Genomic DNA, 22,856 nt, shown 5'->3' with positions numbered 1-22,856 from the left:
CTCTTGCACACACGCATTCTCTCTCTCATACACGCATTCTCTCTCTCTCACACACGCATTCTCTCTCACACACGCATTCTCTCTCACACACACACATTCTCTCTCACACACACACATTCTCTCTCACACACGCATTCTCTCTCACACACGCATTCTCTCTCACACACACATTCTCTCTCTCACACACACATTCACTCTCACACACACACATTCTCTCTCACACACACACATTCTCTCTCTCTCACACACATTCTCTCTCACACACACACATTCTCTCTCTCACACACACATTCTCTCACACACACACATTCTCTCTCACACACACACATTCTCTCTCTCACACACACATTCTCTCTCACACACACACATTCTCTCTCTCTCACACACATTCTCTCTCACACACACACATTCTCTCTCACACACACACATTCTCTCTCTCACACACACATTCTCTCACACACACACATTCTCTCTCTCACACACATTTTCTCTCACGCACATATTCTCTCTCAAACACTCATTCTCTCTCTCAAACACTCATTCTCTCTCTCACACACACATTCTCCCTCTCAAACACACATTCTCTCTCTCACACACTCATACTCTCTCTCACACACTCATTCGCTCTCTCTCTCCCACACTCATTCGCTCTCTCTCGCGTGCATTCTCTCTCTCACACACGCATTCTTTCTCACACACGCATTCTCTCTCTTGCATTCTCTCTCTCACACACACGCATTCTCTCTCTCATACACGCATTCTCTCTCTCTTCCACACGCATTCTCTCTCACACACGCATTCTCTCTCTCACACACACATTCTCTCTCACACACACACATTCTCTCTCACACACGCATTCTCTCTCACACACGCATTCTCTCTCACACACACACATTCTCTCTCTCACACACACATTCTCTCTCACACACACACATTCTCTCTCTCACACACACATTCTCTCTCTCTCACACTCATTCTCTCTCTCACACACACATTCTCCCTCTCAAACACTCATTCTCTCTCTCACGCACCCATTCTCTCTCACACACTCATACTCTCTCTCACACACTCGTACGCTCTCTCTCTCTCCCACACTCATTCGCTCTCTCTCGCGTGCATTCTCTCTCTCACACACGCATTCTTTCTCACACACGCATTCTCTCTCTTGCATTCTCTCTCTCGCACACACGCATTCTCTCTCTCACACACGCATTCTCTCTCACACACGCATTCTCTCTCACACACACACATTCTCTCTCTCTCACACGCATTCTCTCTCACACACACATTCTCTCTCTCACACACACACATTCTCTCTCTCACATCACATTCTCTCTCACACACACACATTCTCTCTCGCACACATTCACTCTCACACACACACATTCTCTGTCACACACACACATTCTCTCTCACAAACAGACACATTTTCTCTCACACACACACATTCTCTCTCTCACACACACATTCTCTCTCACACACACACATTCTCTCTCTCTCACACACATTCTCTCTCACACACACACATTCTCTCTCTCTCACACACATTCTCTCTCACACACACACATTCTCTCTCTCTCACACACATTCTCTCTCACACACACACATTCTCTCTCACACACACACATTCTCTCTCACACACACACACATTTTCTCTCTCTCATACATGCATTCTCTCTCTCGCATGCACGCATTCTCTCTCACACGCATTCTCTCTCTTGCACACTCATTCTCTCTCTCACACACTCATACTCTTTCTCACACACTCATTCTCTCTCTCACTCACGCATTCGCTCTCTCTCTCTCCCATACTCATTCTCTCTCTCACGCGCGCATTCTCTCTCTCACAGATGCATTCTCTTTCACACTTATTCTCTCTCTCACGCACACATTCTCTCTCAAACACTCATTCTCTCTCTCACACACACATTCTCTCTCTCAAACACTCATTCTCTCTCTCAAGCACCCATTCTCCCTCTCACGCACCCATTCTCTCTCTCACACACTCATTCGCTCTCTCTCTCCCACACTCATTCACTCTCTCACGCGTGCATTCTCTCTCTCACACACGCATTCTTTCTCACACACGCATTCTCTCTCTTGCATTCTCTCTCTCGCACACACGCATTCTCTCTCTCATACACGCATTCTCTCTCTCTCACACACGCATTCTCTCTCCCACACGCATTCTCTCTCACACACACACATTCTCTCTCACACACACACATTCTCTCTCACACACGCATTCTCTCTCACACACGCATTCTCTCTCACACACGCATTCTCTCTTACACACACACATTCTCTCTCTCACACACACATTCTCTCTCACACACACACATTCTCTCTCTCTCACACATTCTCTCTCACACACACACATTCTCTCTCTCACACACACATTCTCTCACACACACACATTCTCAATCACACACACACATTCTCTCTCACACACACACACATTCTCTCTCTCACACACACATTCTCTCTCACACACACACATTCTATCTCACACACATTCTCTCTCACACACCCACATTCTCTCTCATACACACACATTCTCTCTCACAAACACACACATTTTCTCTCACACACACACATTCTCTCTCTCACACACACATTCTCTCTCTTACACACACACATTCTCTCTCTCTCACACGCATTCTCTCTCACACACACACATTCTCTCTCACACACACACACATTCTCTCTCTCACGCACCCATTCTCTCTCACACACTCATACTCTCTCTCACACACTCATTCGCTCTTTCACTCCCACACTCATTCGCTCTCTCTCGCGTGCATTCTCTCTCTCACACACGCATTCTTTCTCACACACGCATTCTCTCTCTTGCATTCTCTCTCTCACACACACGCATTCTCTCTCTCATACACGCATTCTCTCTCTCTCACACACGCATTCTCTCTCACACACGCATTCTCTCTCACACACACACATTCTCTCTCACACACACACATTCTCTCTCACACACGCATTCTCTCTCACACACGCATTCTCTCTCACACACACACATTCTCTCTCTCACACACACATTCTCTCTCACACACACACATTCTCTCTCTCACACACACATTCTCTCTCTCTCACACTCATTCTCTCTCTCACACACACATTCTCCCTCTCAAACACTCATTCTCTCTCTCACACACCCATTCTCTCTCACACACTCATACTCTCTCTCACACACTCATACGCTCTCTCTCTCTCTCCCACACTCATTCGCTCTCTCTCGCGTGCATTCTCTCTCTCACACACGCATTCTTTCTCACACACGCATTCTCTCTCTTGCATTCTCTCTCTCGCACACACGCATTCTCTCTCTCACACACGCATTCTCTCTCACACACGCATTCTCTCTCACACACACACATTCTCTCTCTCTCACACGCATTCTCTCTCACACACACATTCTCTCTCTCACACACACACATTCTCTCTCTCACACATTCTCTCTCACACACGCATTCTCTCTCACACACACACATTCTCTCTCTCTCACACGCATTCTCTCTCACACACACATTCTCTCTCTCACACACACACATTCTCTCTCGCACACATTCTCTCTCACACACACACATTCTCTCTCACACACACACATTCTCTCTCACAAACACACACATTTTCTCTCACACACACACATTCTCTCTCACACACACACATTCTCTCTCTCACACACACACATTCTCTCTCACACACACACATTCTCTCTCTCTCACACATTCTCTCTCACACACACACATTCTCTCTCTCACACACACATTCTCTCACACACACACATTCTCAATCACACACACACATTCTCTCTCACACACACACACATTCTCTCTCTCACACACACATTCTCTCTCACACACACACATTCTATCTCACACACATTCTCTTTCACACACCCACATTCTCTCTCATACACACACATTCTCTCTCACAAACACACACATTATCTCTCACACACACACATTCTCTCTCTCACACACACATTCTCTCTCTTACACACACACATTCTCTCTCTCTCACACGCATTCTCTCTCACACACACACATTCTCTCTCACACACACACACATTCTCTCTCTCACTCACACATTCTCTCTCACACACACACATTCTCTCTCACACACATTCTCTCTCACACACACACATTCTCTCTCACACACACACATTCTCTCTCACAAACACACACATTTTCTCTCACACACACATTCTCTCTCACACACACACTTTCTCTCTCTCACACACACACATTCTCTCTCTCTCACACGCATTCTCTCTCTCTCACACACGCATTCTCTCTCACACACGCATTCTCTTTCACACACACATTCTCTCTCTCTCACACGCATTCTCTCTCACACACACATTCTCTCTCACACACACACACATTCTCTCTCTCACACACACATTCTCTCTCACACACACACATTCTCTCTCACACACATTCTCTCTCACACACACACATTCTCTCTCACACACACACACATTCTCTCTCTCACACACACACATTTTCTCTCTCTCATACATGCATTCTCTCTCTCTCAAATGCACACATTCACTCTCTCACACACACGCATTCCACATTCTCTCTCTCAGACACATGCATTCCGCATTCTCTCTCTCTCACACACGCATTCTTTCTCACACACGCATTCTCTCTCTTGCATTCTCTCTCTCGCACACACGCATTCTCTCTCTCACACACGCATTCTCTCTCACACACGCATTCTCTCTCACACACACACATTCTCTCTCTCTCACACGCATTCTCTCTCACACACACATTCTCTCTCTCACACACACACATTCTCTCTCTCACACACACATTCTCTCTCACACACACACATTCTCTCTCGCACACATTCTCTCTCACACACACACATTCTCTCTCACACACACACATTCTCTCTCACAAACACACACATTTTCTCTCACACACACACATTCTCTCTCACACACACACATTTTCTCTCTCACACACACACATTCTCTCTCTCTCACACGCATTCTCTCTCACACACACACATTCTCTCTCACACACACACATTCTCTCTCTCACACACACATTCTCTCTCACACACACACATTCTCTCTCTCTCACACACATTCTCTCTCTCACACACACACATTCTCTCTCACACACACACATTCTCTCTCACACACACACACATTTTCTCTCTCTCATACATGCATTCTCTCTCTCGCATGCACGCATTCTCTCTCACACGCATTCTCTCTCTTGCACACTCATTCTCTCTCTCACACACTCATACTCTTTCTCACACACTCATTCTCTCTCTCACTCACGCATTCGCTCTCTCTCTCTCCCATACTCATTCTCTCTCTCACGCGTGCATTCTCTCTCTCACACACACGCATTCTTTCTCACACACGCATTCTCTCTCTTGCATTCTCTCTCTCGCACACACGCATTCTCTCTCTCATACACGCATTCTCTCTCTCTCACACACGCATTCTCTCTCCCACACGCATTCTCTCTCTCACACACACATTCTCTCTCACACACACACATTCTCTCTCACACACGCATTCTCTCTCACACACGCATTCTCTCTCACACACGCATTCTCTCTCACACACACACATTCTCTCTCTCTCACACGCATTCTCTCTCACACACACTTTCTCTCTCTCACACACACACATTCTCTCTCTCACACACACATTATCTCTCACACACACACATTCTCTCTCGCACACATTCTCTCTCACACACACACATTCTCTGTCACACACACACATTCTCTCTCACAAACAGACACATTTTCTCTCACACACACACATTCTCTCTCTCACACACACATTCTCTCTCACACACACACATTCTCTCTCTCTCACACACATTCTCTCTCACACACACACATTCTCTCTCTCTCACACACATTCTCTCTCACACACACACATTCTCTCTCACACACACACATTCTCTCTCACACACACACACATTTTCTCTCTCTCATACATGCATTCTCTCTCTCGCATGCACGCATTCTCTCTCACACGCATTCTCTCTCTTGCACACTCATTCTCTCTCTCACACACTCATACTCTTTCTCACACACTCATTCTCTCTCTCACTCACGCATTCGCTCTCTCTCTCTCCCATACTCATTCTCTCTCTCACGCGCGCATTCTCTCTCTCACAGATGCATTCTCTTTCACACTTATTCTCTCTCTCACTCACACATTCTCTCTCAAACACTCATTCTCTCTCTCACACACACATTCTCTCTCTCAAACACTCATTCTCTCTCTCAAGCACCCATTCTCCCTCTCACGCACCCATTCTCTCTCTCACACACTCATTCGCTCTCTCTCTCCCACACTCATTCACTCTCTCACGCGTGCATTCTCTCTCTCACACACGCATTCTTTCTCACACACGCATTCTCTCTCTTGCATTCTCTCTCTCGCACACACGCATTCTCTCTCTCATACACGCATTCTCTCTCTCTCACACACGCATTCTCTCTCCCACACGCATTATCTCTCACACACACACATTCTCTCTCACACACACACATTCTCTCTCACACACGCATTCTTTCTCACACACGCATTCTCTTTCTTGCATTCTCTCTCTCACACACACGCATTCTCTCTCTCATACACGCATTCTCTCTCTCTCACACACGCATTCTCTCTCACACACGCATTCTCTCTCTCTCACACACGCATTCTCTCTCACACACGCATTCTCTCTCACACACACACATTCTCTCTCTCACACACACATTCTCTCTCACACACACACATTCTCTCTCTCACACACACATTCTCTCTCTCTCACACTCATTCTCTCTCTCACACACACATTCTCCCTCTCAAACACTCATTCTCTCTCTCACGCACCCATTCTCTCTCACGCACTCATACTCTCTCTCACACACTCATACGCTCTCTCTCTCTCTCCCACACTCATTCGCTCTCTCTCGCGTGCATTCTCTCTCTCACACACGCATTCTTTCTCACACACGCATTCTCTCTCTTGCATTCTCTCTCTCGCACACACGCATTCTCTCTCTCACACACGCATTCTCTCTCACACACGCATTCTCTCTCACACACACACATTCTCTCTCTCTCACACGCATTCTCTCTCACACACACATTCTCTCTCTCACACACACACATTCTCTCTCTCACACACACATTCTCTCTCACACACACACATTCTCTCTCGCACACATTCTCTCTCTCACACACAAATTCTCTCTCACACACACACATTCTCTCTCACAAACACACACATTTTCTCTCACACACACACATTCTCTCACACACACACACATTCTCTCTCTCACACACACACATTCTCTCTCACACACACACATTCTCTCTCTCTCACACATTCTCTCTCACACACACACATTCTCTCTCTCACACACACATTCTCTCACACACACACATTCTCAATCACACACACACATTCTCTATCACACACACACACATTCTCTCTCTCACACACACATTCTCTCTCACACACACACATTCTATCTCACACACATTCTCTTTCCCACACCCACATTCTCTCTCATACACACACATTCTCTCTCACAAACACACACATTATCTCTCACACACACACATTCTCTCTCTCACACACACATTCTCTCTCTTACACACACACATTCTCTCTCTCTCACACGCATTCTCTCTCACACACACACATTCTCTCTCACACACACACACATTCTCTCTCTCACTCACACATTCTCTCTCACACACACACATTCTCTCTCACACACATTCTCTCTCACACACACACATTCTCTCTCACACACACACATTCTCTCTCACAAACACACACATTTTCTCTCACACACACATTCTCTCTCACACACACACATTCTCTCTCTCACACACACACATTCTCTCTCTCTCACACGCATTCTCTCTCTCTCACACACGCATTCTCTCTCACACACGCATTCTCTTTCACACACACATTCTCTCTCTCTCACACGCATTCTCTCTCACACACACATTCTCTCTCACACACACACATTCTCTCTCTCACACACACATTCTCTCTCACACACACACATTCTCTCTCACACACATTCTCTCTCACACACACACATTCTCTCTCACACACACACACATTCTCTCTCTCACACACACACATTTTCTCTCTCTCATACATGCATTCTCTCTCTCTCAAATGCACACATTCACTCTCTCTCACACACGCATTCTCTCTCACACACGCATTCTCTCTTACACACACACATTCTCTCTCTCACACACACATTCTCTCTCACACACACACATTCTCTCTCTCTCACACATTCTCTCTCACACACACACATTCTCTCTCTCACACACACATTCTCTCACACACACACATTCTCAATCACACACACACATTCTCTCTCACACACACACACATTCTCTCTCTCACACACACATTCTCTCTCACACACACACATTCTATCTCACACACATTCTCTCTCACACACCCACATTCTCTCTCATACACACACATTCTCTCTCACAAACACACACATTTTCTCTCACACACACACATTCTCTCTCTCACACACACATTCTCTCTCTTACACACACACATTCTCTCTCTCTCACACGCATTCTCTCTCACACACACACATTCTCTCTCACACACACACACACATTCTCTCTCTCACGCACCCATTCTCTCTCACACACTCATACTCTCTCTCACACACTCATTCGCTCTTTCACTCCCACACTCATTCGCTCTCTCTCGCGTGCATTCTCTCTCTCACACACGCATTCTTTCTCACACACGCATTCTCTCTCTTGCATTCTCTCTCTCACACACACGCATTCTCTCTCTCATACACGCATTCTCTCTCTCTCACACACGCATTCTCTCTCACACACGCATTCTCTCTCACACACACACATTCTCTCTCACACACACACATTCTCTCTCACACACGCATTCTCTCTCACACACGCATTCTCTCTCACACACACACATTCTCTCTCTCACACACACATTCTCTCTCACACACACACATTCTCTCTCTCACACACACATTCTCTCTCTCTCACACTCATTCTCTCTCTCACACACACATTCTCCCTCTCAAACACTCATTCTCTCTCTCACACACCCATTCTCTCTCACACACTCATACTCTCTCTCACACACTCATACGCTCTCTCTCTCTCTCCCACACTCATTCGCTCTCTCTCGCGTGCATTCTCTCTCTCACACACGCATTCTTTCTCACACACGCATTCTCTCTCTTGCATTCTCTCTCTCGCACACACGCATTCTCTCTCTCACACACGCATTCTCTCTCACACACGCATTCTCTCTCACACACACACATTCTCTCTCTCTCACACGCATTCTCTCTCACACACACATTCTCTCTCTCACACACACACATTCTCTCTCTCACACATTCTCTCTCACACACGCATTCTCTCTCACACACACACATTCTCTCTCTCTCACACGCATTCTCTCTCACACACACATTCTCTCTCTCACACACACACATTCTCTCTCGCACACATTCTCTCTCACACACACACATTCTCTCTCACACACACACATTCTCTCTCACAAACACACACATTTTCTCTCACACACACACATTCTCTCTCACACACACACATTCTCTCTCTCACACACACACATTCTCTCTCACACACACACATTCTCTCTCTCTCACACATTCTCTCTCACACACACACATTCTCTCTCTCACACACACATTCTCTCACACACACACATTCTCAATCACACACACACATTCTCTCTCACACACACACACATTCTCTCTCTCACACACACATTCTCTCTCACACACACACATTCTATCTCACACACATTCTCTTTCACACACCCACATTCTCTCTCATACACACACATTCTCTCTCACAAACACACACATTATCTCTCACACACACACATTCTCTCTCTCACACACACATTCTCTCTCTTACACACACACATTCTCTCTCTCTCACACGCATTCTCTCTCACACACACACATTCTCTCTCACACACACACACATTCTCTCTCTCACTCACACATTCTCTCTCACACACACACATTCTCTCTCACACACATTCTCTCTCACACACACACATTCTCTCTCACACACACACATTCTCTCTCACAAACACACACATTTTCTCTCACACACACATTCTCTCTCACACACACACTTTCTCTCTCTCACACACACACATTCTCTCTCTCTCACACGCATTCTCTCTCTCTCACACACGCATTCTCTCTCACACACGCATTCTCTTTCACACACACATTCTCTCTCTCTCACACGCATTCTCTCTCACACACACATTCTCTCTCACACACACACACATTCTCTCTCTCACACACACATTCTCTCTCACACACACACATTCTCTCTCACACACATTCTCTCTCACACACACACATTCTCTCTCACACACACACACATTCTCTCTCTCACACACACACATTTTCTCTCTCTCATACATGCATTCTCTCTCTCTCAAATGCACACATTCACTCTCTCACACACACGCATTCCACATTCTCTCTCTCAGACACATGCATTCCGCATTCTCTCTCTCTCACACACGCATTCTTTCTCACACACGCATTCTCTCTCTTGCATTCTCTCTCTCGCACACACGCATTCTCTCTCTCACACACGCATTCTCTCTCACACACGCATTCTCTCTCACACACACACATTCTCTCTCTCTCACACGCATTCTCTCTCACACACACATTCTCTCTCTCACACACACACATTCTCTCTCTCACACACACATTCTCTCTCACACACACACATTCTCTCTCGCACACATTCTCTCTCACACACACACATTCTCTCTCACACACACACATTCTCTCTCACAAACACACACATTTTCTCTCACACACACACATTCTCTCTCACACACACACATTTTCTCTCTCACACACACACATTCTCTCTCTCTCACACGCATTCTCTCTCACACACACACATTCTCTCTCACACACACACATTCTCTCTCTCACACACACATTCTCTCTCACACACACACATTCTCTCTCTCTCACACACATTCTCTCTCTCACACACACACATTCTCTCTCACACACACACATTCTCTCTCACACACACACACATTTTCTCTCTCTCATACATGCATTCTCTCTCTCGCATGCACGCATTCTCTCTCACACGCATTCTCTCTCTTGCACACTCATTCTCTCTCTCACACACTCATACTCTTTCTCACACACTCATTCTCTCTCTCACTCACGCATTCGCTCTCTCTCTCTCCCATACTCATTCTCTCTCTCACGCGCGCATTCTCTCTCTCACAGATGCATTCTCTTTCACTTATTCTCTCTCTCACGAACACATTCTCTCTCAAACACTCATTCTCTCTCTCACACACACATTCTCTCTCTCAAACACTCATTCTCTCTCTCAAGCACCCATTCTCCCTCTCACGCACCCATTCTCTCTCTCACACACTCATTCGCTCTCTCTCTCCCACACTCATTCACTCTCTCACGCGTGCATTCTCTCTCTCACACACACGCATTCTTTCTCACACACGCATTCTCTCTCTTGCATTCTCTCTCTCGCACACACGCATTCTCTCTCTCATACACGCATTCTCTCTCTCTCACACACGCATTCTCTCTCCCACACGCATTCTCTCTCACACACACACATTCTCTCTCACACACACACATTCTCTCTCACACACGCATTCTCTCTCACACACGCATTCTCTCTCACACACGCATTCTCTCTCACACACACACATTCTCTCTCTCTCACACGCATTCTCTCTCACACACACTTTCTCTCTCTCACACACACACATTCTCTCTCTCACACACACATTATCTCTCACACACACACATTCTCTCTCGCACACATTCTCTCTCACACACACACATTCTCTGTCACACACACACATTCTCTCTCACAAACAGACACATTTTCTCTCACACACACACATTCTCTCTCTCACACACACATTCTCTCTCACACACACACATTCTCTCTCTCTCACACACATTCTCTCTCACACACACACATTCTCTCTCTCTCACACACATTCTCTCTCACACACACACATTCTCTCTCACACACACACATTCTCTCTCACACACACACACATTTTCTCTCTCTCATACATGCATTCTCTCTCTCGCATGCACGCATTCTCTCTCACACGCATTCTCTCTCTTGCACACTCATTCTCTCTCTCACACACTCATACTCTTTCTCACACACTCATTCTCTCTCTCACTCACGCATTCGCTCTCTCTCTCTCCCATACTCATTCTCTCTCTCACGCGCGCATTCTCTCTCTCACAGATGCATTCTCTTTCACACTTATTCTCTCTCTCACGCACACATTCTCTCTCAAACACTCATTCTCTCTCTCACACACACATTCTCTCTCTCAAACACTCATTCTCTCTCTCAAGCACCCATTCTCCCTCTCACGCACCCATTCTCTCTCTCACACACTCATTCGCTCTCTCTCTCCCACACTCATTCACTCTCTCACGCGTGCATTCTCTCTCTCACACACGCATTCTTTCTCACACACGCATTCTCTCTCTTGCATTCTCTCTCTCGCACACACGCATTCTCTCTCTCATACACGCATTCTCTCTCTCTCACACACGCATTCTCTCTCCCACACGCATTATCTCTCACACACACACATTCTCTCTCACACACACACATTCTCTCTCACACACGCATTCTTTCTCACACACGCATTCTCTTTCTTGCATTCTCTCTCTCACACACACGCATTCTCTCTCTCATACACGCATTCTCTCTCTCTCACACACGCATTCTCTCTCACACACGCATTCTCTCTCTCTCACACACGCATTCTCTCTCACACACGCATTCTCTCTCACACACACACATTCTCTCTCTCACACACACATTCTCTCTCACACACACACATTCTCTCTCTCACACACACATTCTCTCTCTCTCACACTCATTCTCTCTCTCACACACACATTCTCCCTCTCAAACACTCATTCTCTCTCTCACGCACCCATTCTCTCTCACGCACTCATACTCTCTCTCACACACTCATACGCTCTCTCTCTCTCTCCCACACTCATTCGCTCTCTCTCGCGTGCATTCTCTCTCTCACACACGCATTCTTTCTCACACACGCATTCTCTCTCTTGCATTCTCTCTCTCGCACACACGCATTCTCTCTCTCACACACGCATTCTCTCTCACACACGCATTCTCTCTCACACACACACATTCTCTCTCTCTCACACGCATTCTCTCTCACACACACATTCTCTCTCTCACACACACACATTCTCTCTCTCACACACACATTCTCTCTCACACACACACATTCTCTCTCGCACACATTCTCTCTCTCACACACAAATTCTCTCTCACACACACACATTCTCTCTCACAAACACACACATTTTCTCTCACACACACACATTCTCTCACACACACACACATTCTCTCTCTCACACACACACATTCTCTCTCACACACACACATTCTCTCTCTCTCACACATTCTCTCTCACACACACACATTCTCTCTCTCACACACACATTCTCTCACACACACACATTCTCAATCACACACACACATTCTCTATCACACACACACACATTCTCTCTCTCACACACACATTCTCTCTCACACACACACATTCTATCTCACACACATTCTCTTTCCCACACCCACATTCTCTCTCATACACACACATTCTCTCTCACAAACACACACATTATCTCTCACACACACACATTCTCTCTCTCACACACACATTCTCTCTCTTACACACACACATTCTCTCTCTCTCACACGCATTCTCTCTCACACACACACATTCTCTCTCACACACACACACATTCTCTCTCTCACTCACACATTCTCTCTCACACACACACATTCTCTCTCACACACATTCTCTCTCACACACACACATTCTCTCTCACACACACACATTCTCTCTCACAAACACACACATTTTCTCTCACACACACATTCTCTCTCACACACACACATTCTCTCTCTCACACACACACATTCTCTCTCTCTCACACGCATTCTCTCTCTCTCACACACGCATTCTCTCTCACACACGCATTCTCTTTCACACACACATTCTCTCTCTCTCACACGCATTCTCTCTCACACACACATTCTCTCTCACACACACACATTCTCTCTCTCACACACACATTCTCTCTCACACACACACATTCTCTCTCACACACATTCTCTCTCACACACACACATTCTCTCTCACACACACACACATTCTCTCTCTCACACACACACATTTTCTCTCTCTCATACATGCATTCTCTCTCTCTCAAATGCACACATTCACTCTCTCACACACACGCATTCCACATTCTCTCTCTCAGACACATGCATTCCGCATTCTCTCTCTCTCACACACGCATTCTTTCTCACACAGGCATTCTCTCTCTTGCATTCTCTCTCTCGCACACACGCATTCTCTCTCTCACACACGCATTCTCTCTCACACACGCATTCTCTCTCACACACACACATTCTCTCTCTCTCACACGCATTCTCTCTCACACACACATTCTCTCTCTCACACACACACATTCTCTCTCTCACACACACATTCTCTCTCACACACACACATTCTCTCTCGCACACATTCTCTCTCACACACACACATTCTCTCTCACACACACACATTCTCTCTCACAAACACACACATTTTCTCTCACACACACACATTCTCTCTCACACACACACATTTTCTCTCTCACACACACACATTCTCTCTCTCTCACACGCATTCTCTCTCACACACACACATTCTCTCTCACACACACACATTCTCTCTCTCACACACACATTCTCTCTCACACACACACATTCTCTCTCTCTCACACACATTCTCTCTCTCACACACACACATTCTCTCTCACACACACACATTCTCTCTCACACACACACACATTTTCTCTCTCTCATACATGCATTCTCTCTCTCGCATGCACGCATTCTCTCTCACACGCATTCTCTCTCTTGCACACTCATTCTCTCTCTCACACACACATACTCTTTCTCACACACACATTCTCTCTCTCTCACACACATTCTCTCTCACACACACACATTCTCTCTCTCACACACACATTCTCTCACACACACACATTCTCTCTCACACACACACATTCTCTCTCTCACACACACATTCTCTCTCACACACACACATTCTCTCTCACACACACACATTCTCTCTCTCTCACACACATTCTCTCTCACACACACACATTCTCTCTCACACACACACATTCTCTCTCTCACACACACATTCTCTCACACACACACATTCTCTCTCTCACACACATTCTCTCTCTCACGCACATATTCTCTCTCAAACACTCATTCTCTCTCTCAAACACTCATTCTCTCTCTCACACACACATTCTCCCTCTCAAACACACATTCTCTCTCTCACACACTCATACTCTCTCTCACACACTCATTCGCTCTTTCTCTCCCACACTCATTCGCTCTCTCTCGCGTGCATTCTCTCTCTCACACACGCATTCTTTCTCACACACGCATTCTCTCTCTTGCATTCTCTCTCTCACACACACGCATTCTCTCTCTCACACACTCATTCTCTCTCACACACGCATTCTCTCTCACACACACACATTCTCTCTCTCTCACACGCATTCTCTCTCACACACACATTCTCTCTCTCACTCACACACATTCTCTCTCTCACACACACATTCTCTCTCACACACACACATTCTCTCTCGCACACATTCTCTCTCACACACACACATTCTCTCTCACACACACACATTCTCTCTCAGAAACACACACATTTTCTCTCACACACACACATTCTCTCTCACACACACACATTCTCTCTCTCACACACACACATTCTCTCTCTCTCACACGCATTCTCTCTCATACACACACATTCTCTCTCACACACACACATTCTCTCTCTCACACACACATTCTCTCTCTCACACACACATTGTCTCTCTCTCACACACATTCTCTCTCACACACACACATTCTCTCTCACACACACACATTCTCTCTCACACACACACACATTTTCTCTCTCTCATACATGCATTCTCTCTCTCGCATGCACGCATTCTCTCTCACACGCATTCTCTCTCTTGCACACTCATTCTCTCTCTCACATACTCATACTCTTTCTCACACACTCATTCTCTCTCTCACTCACGCATTCGCTCTCTCTCTCTCCCATACTCATTCTCTCTCTCACGCGCGCATTCTCTCTCTCACAGATGCATTCTCTTTCACTTATTCTCTCCCTCACGCACACATTCCCTCTCTCACACACATTCTCTCTCACACACACACATTCTCTCTCTCACACACGCATTCTTTCTCACACACGCATTCTCTCTCTTGCATTCTCTCTCTCGCACACACGCATTTTCTCTCTCATACACGCATTCTCTCTCTCTCACACACGCATTCTCTCTCACACACGCATTCTCTCTGACACACACACATTCTCTCTCACACACACACATTCTCTCTCACACACGCATTCTCTCTCACACACGCATTCTCTCTCACACACGCATTCTCTCTCTCACACACACATTCTCCCTCTCAAACACTCATTCTCTCTCTCACGCACCCATTCTCTCTCTCAGGCACCCATTCGCTCTCACACACTCATACTCTCTCTCACACACTCATTCGCTCTCTCTCTCCCACACTCATTCGCTCTCTCACGCGTGCATTCTCTCTCTCACACACGCATTCTTTCTCACACACGCATTCTCTCTCTTGCATTCTCTCTCTCGCACACACGCATTCTCTCTCTCATACACGCATTCTCTCTCTCTCGCACACGCATTCTCTCTCACACACGCATTCTCTCTCACACACACACATTCTCTCTCTCTCACACGCATTCTCTCTCTCACACACATTCTCTCTCACACACACACACATTCTCTCTCTCACACACACATTCTCTCTCACACACACACATTCTATCTCACACACATTCTCTCTCACACACCCACATTCTCTCTCATACACACACATTCTCTCTCACAAACACACACATTTTCTCTCACACACACACATTCTCTCTCTCACACACACATTCTCTCTCTCACACACACACATTCTCTCTCTCTCACACGCATTCTCCCTCACACACGCACATTCTCTCTCACACACACACACATTCTCTCTCTCACACACACATTCTTTCTCACACACACACATTCTCTCTCACACACATTCTCTCTCACACACACACATTCTCTCTCACACACACACATTCTCTCTCACAAACACACACATTTTCTCTCACACACACATTCTCTCTCACACACACACATTCTCTCTCTCACACACACACATTCTCTCTCTCTCACACGCATATTCTCTCTCACACACGCATTCTCTTTCACACACACATTCTCTCTCTCTCACACGCATTCTCTCTCACACACACACATTCTCTCTCACACACACACACATTCTCTCTCTCACACACACATTCTCTCTCACACACACACATTCTCTCTCACACACATTCTCTCTCCCACACACACATTCTCTCTCACACACACACATTCTCTCTCTCACACACACACATTTTCTCTCTCTCATACATGCATTCTCTCTCTCTCAAATGCACACATTCACTCTCTCACACACACGCATTCCACATTCTCTCTCTCAGACACATGCATTCCGCATTCTCTCTTTCACACACACGCATTCTTTCTCACACACGCATTCTCTCTCTTGCATTCTCTCTCTCGCACACACGCATTCTCTGTCTCATAGACGCATTCTCTCTCTCTCATAGACGCATTCTCTCTCTCTCTCACACACGCATTCTCTCTCACACACGCATTCTCTCTCTCACACACACATTCTCTCTCTCACACACACATTCTCTCTCACACACACACATTCTCTCTCACACACACACATTCTCTCTCTCACACACACATTCTCTCTCACACACACACATTCTCTCTCTAGCACACACATTCTCTCACACACACACATTCTCTCTCACACACACACATTCTCTCTCTCTCACACACATTCTCTCTCACACACACACATTCTCTCTCACACACACACATTCTCTCTCACACACACCCACACATTTTCTCTCTCTCATACATGCATTCTCTCTCTCACATGCACGCATTCTCTCTCACACACACACATTCCGCATTCTCTCTCTCACACACACACATTCCGCATTCTCTCTCTCTCACACACGCATTCTTTCTCACACACGCATTCTCTCTCTTGCATTCTGTCTCTCGCACACACGCATTCTCTCTCTCATAGACGCATTCTCTCTCTCTCATAGACACATTCTCTCTCTCTCTCACACACGCATTCTCTCTCACACACACACATTCTCTCTCACACACACACATTCTCTCTCACACACACACACATTTTCTCTCTCTCATACATGCATTCTCTCTCTCTCGCATGCACGCATTCTCTCTCTCACACACACGCATTCCGCATTCTCTCTCTCACACACACGCATTCCGCATTCTCTCTCTCTCACACACGCATTCTTTCTCACACACGCATTCTCTCTCTTGCATTCTCTCTCTCACACACACGCATTCCGCATTCTCTCTCTCTCACACACGCATTCTTTCTCACACACGCATTCTCTCTCTTGCATTCTCTCTCTCACACACACTCATTCTCTCTCACACACACATTCTCTCTCACACACACACATTCTCTCTCACACACACACATATTTTCTCTCTCTCATGCATGCATTCTCTCTCTCTCACGGACGCATTCGCTCACACTCGCATTTTCTCTCTCGCACACTCATTCTCTCTCTCACACACTCATTCTCTTTCTCACACACTCATTCTCTCTCACTCACGCATTCGCTCTCTCTCTCTCCCATACTCATTCTCTCTCTCACGCGCGCATTCTCTCTCTCACAGACGCATTCTCTTTCACACTTATTCTCTCTCTAACGCACACATTCTCTCTCAAACACTCATTCTCTCTCTCACACACACATTCTCTCTCTCAAACACTCATTCTCTCTCTCACGCACCCATTCCCTCTCTCACGCACAGATTCTCTTTCTCACAAACTCATTCCCTCTCTCACACACTCATTCTCTCTCTCACACACTCATTCGCTCTCTCTCTCCCACACTCATTCGCTCTCTCACGCGTGCATTCTCTCTCTCACACACGCATTCTTTCTCACACACGCATTCTCTCTCTTGCATTCTCTCTCTTGCACACACGCATTCTCTCTCTCATACACGCATTCTCTCTCTCTCACACACGCATTCTCTCTCACACACGCATTCTCTCTCACACACACACATTCTCTCTCACACACACACATTCTCTCTCACACACGCATTCTCTCTCACACACGCATTCTCTCTCACACACACACATTCTCTCTCTCACACACACATTCACTCTCACACACACACATTCTCTCTCACACACACACATTCTCTCTCTCTCACACACATTCTCTCTCACACACACACATTCTCTCTCTCACACACACATTCTCTCACACACACACATTCTCTCTCACACACACACATTCTCTCTCTCACACACACATTCTCTCTCACACACACACATTCTCTCTCACACACACACATTCTCTCTCTCTCACACACATTCTCTCTCACACACACACATTCTCTCTCACACACACACATTCTCTCTCTCACACACACATTCTCTCACACACACACATTCTCTCTCTCACACACATTCTCTCTCTCACGCACATATTCTCTCTCAAACACTCATTCTCTCTCTCAAACACTCATTCTCTCTCACACACACACATTCTCCCTCTCAAACACACATTCTCTCTCTCACACACTCATACTCTCTCTCACACACTCATTCGCTCTTTCTCTCCCACACTCATTCGCTCTCTCTCGCGTGCATTCTCTCTCTCACACACGCATTCTTTCTCACACACGCATTCTCTCTCTTGCATTCTCTCTCTCACACACACGCATTCTCTCTCTCATACACGCATTCTCTCTCTCTTCCACACGCATTCTCTCTCACACACGCATTCTCTCTCACACACACACATTCTCTCTCACACACACACATTCTCTCTCACGCACGCATTCTCTCTCACACACGCATTCTCTCTCACACACACACATTCTCTCTCTCACACACACATTCTCTCTCACACACACACATTCTCTCTCTCACACACACATTCTCTCTCTCTCACACTCATTCTCTCTCTCACACACACATTCTCCCTCTCAAACACTCATTCTCTCTCTCACGCACCCATTCTCTCTCACACACTCATACTCTCTCTCACACACTCGTACGCTCTCTCTCTTTCCCACTCTCATTCGCTCTCTGTCGCGTGCATTCTCTCTCACACACACGCATTCTTTCTCACACACGCATTCTCTCTCTTGCATTCTCTCTCTCGCACACACGCATTCTCTCTCTCACACACTCATTCTCTCTCACACACGCATTCTCTCTCACACACACACATTCTCTCTCTCTCACACGCATTCTCTCTCACACACACATTCTCTCTCTCACTCACACACATTCTCTCTCTCACACACACATTCTCTCTCACACACACACATTCTCTCTCGCACACATTCTCTCTCACACACACACATTCTCTCTCACACACACACATTCTCTCTCACAAACACACACATTTTCTCTCACACACACACATTCTCTCTCACACACACACATTCTCTCTCTCACACACACACATTCTCTCTCTCTCACACGCATTCTCTCTCACACACACACATTCTCTCTCACACACACACATTCTCTCTCTCACACACACATTCTCTCTCACACACACATTGTCTCTCTCTCACACACATTCTCTCTCACACACACACATTCTCTCTCACACACACACATTCTCTCTCTCACACACACACATTTTCTCTCTCTCATACATGCATTCTCTCTCTCGCATGCACGCATTCTCTCTCACACGCATTCTCTCTCTTGCACACTCATTCTCTCTCTCACATACTCATACTCTTTCTCACACACTCATTCTCTCTCTCACTCACGCATTCGCTCTCTCTCTCTCCCATACTCATTCTCTCTCTCACGCGCGCATTCTCTCTCTCACAGATGCATTCTCTTTCACTTATTCTCTCTCTCACGCACACATTCCCTCTCTCACACACATTCTCTCTCACACACACACATTCTCTCTCTCACACACACATTCTCTCACACACACACATTCTCTCTCACACACACACATTCTCTCTCTCACACACACATTCTCTCTCACACACACACATTCTCTCTCACACACACACATTCTCTCTCTCTCACACACATTCTCTCTCACACACACACATTCTCTCTCACACACACACATTCTCTCTCTCACACACACATTCTCTCACACACACACATTCTCTCTCTCACACACATTCTCTCTCTCACGCACATATTCTCTCTCAAACACTCATTCTCTCTCTCAAACACTCATTCTCTCTCTCACACACACATTCTCCCTCTCAAACACACATTCTCTCTCTCACACACTCATACTCTCTCTCACACACTCATTCGCTCTTTCTCTCCCACACTCATTCGCTCTCTCACGCGTGCATTCTCTCTCTCACACACGCATTCTTTCTCACACACGCATTCTCTCTCTTGCATTCTCTCTCTCACACACACGCATTCTCTCTCTCATACACGCATTCTCTCTCACTTCCACACGCATTCTCTCTCACACACGCATTCTCTCTCACACACACACATTCTCTCTCACACACACACATTCTCTCTCACACACGCATTCTCTCTCACACACGCATTCTCTCTCACACACACACATTCTCTCTCTCACACACACATTCTCTCTCACACACACACATTCTCTCTCTCTCACACGCATTCTCTCTCACACACACATTCTCTCTCTCACACACAGACATTCTCTCTCTCACACACACATTCTCTCTCACACACACACATTCTCTCTCGCACACATTCTCTCTCACACACACACATTCTCTCTCACACACACACATTCTCTCTCACAAACACACACATTTTCTCTCACACACACACATTCTCTCTCACACACACACATTTTCTCTCTCACACACACACATTCTCTCTCTCTCACACGCATTCTCTCTCACACACACACATTCTCTCTCACACACACACATTCTCTCTCTCACACACACATTGTCTCTCACACACACACATTCTCTCTCTCTCACACACATTCTCTCTCACACACACACATTCTCTCTCACACACACACATTCTCTCTCACACACACACACATTTTCTCTCTCTCATACATGCATTCTCTCTCTCGCATGCACGCATTCTCTCTCACACGCATTCTCTCTCTTGCACACTCATTCTCTCTCTCACACACTCATACTCTTTCTCACACACTCATTCTCTCTCTCACTCACGCATTCGCTCTCTCTCTCTCCCATACTCATTCTCTCTCTCACGCGCGCATTCTCTCTCTCACAGATGCATTCTCTTTCACTTATTCTCTCTCTCACGCACACATTCTCTCTCAAACACTCATTCTCTCTCTCACACACACATTCTCTCTCTCAAACACTCATTCTCTCTCTCAAGCACCCATTCTCCCTCTCACGCAATCATTCTCTCTCTCACACACTCATTCGCTCTCTCTCTCCCACACTCATTCACTCTCTCACGCGTGCATTCTCTCTCTCACACACGCATTCTTTCTCACACACGCATTCTCT

Source organism: Chiloscyllium punctatum, chromosome 14, assembly GCF_047496795.1.
Source record: "Chiloscyllium punctatum isolate Juve2018m chromosome 14, sChiPun1.3, whole genome shotgun sequence".
Taxonomy (NCBI): domain Eukaryota; kingdom Metazoa; phylum Chordata; class Chondrichthyes; order Orectolobiformes; family Hemiscylliidae; genus Chiloscyllium; species Chiloscyllium punctatum.
Note: the sequence above shows the minus strand (reverse complement) of the source record.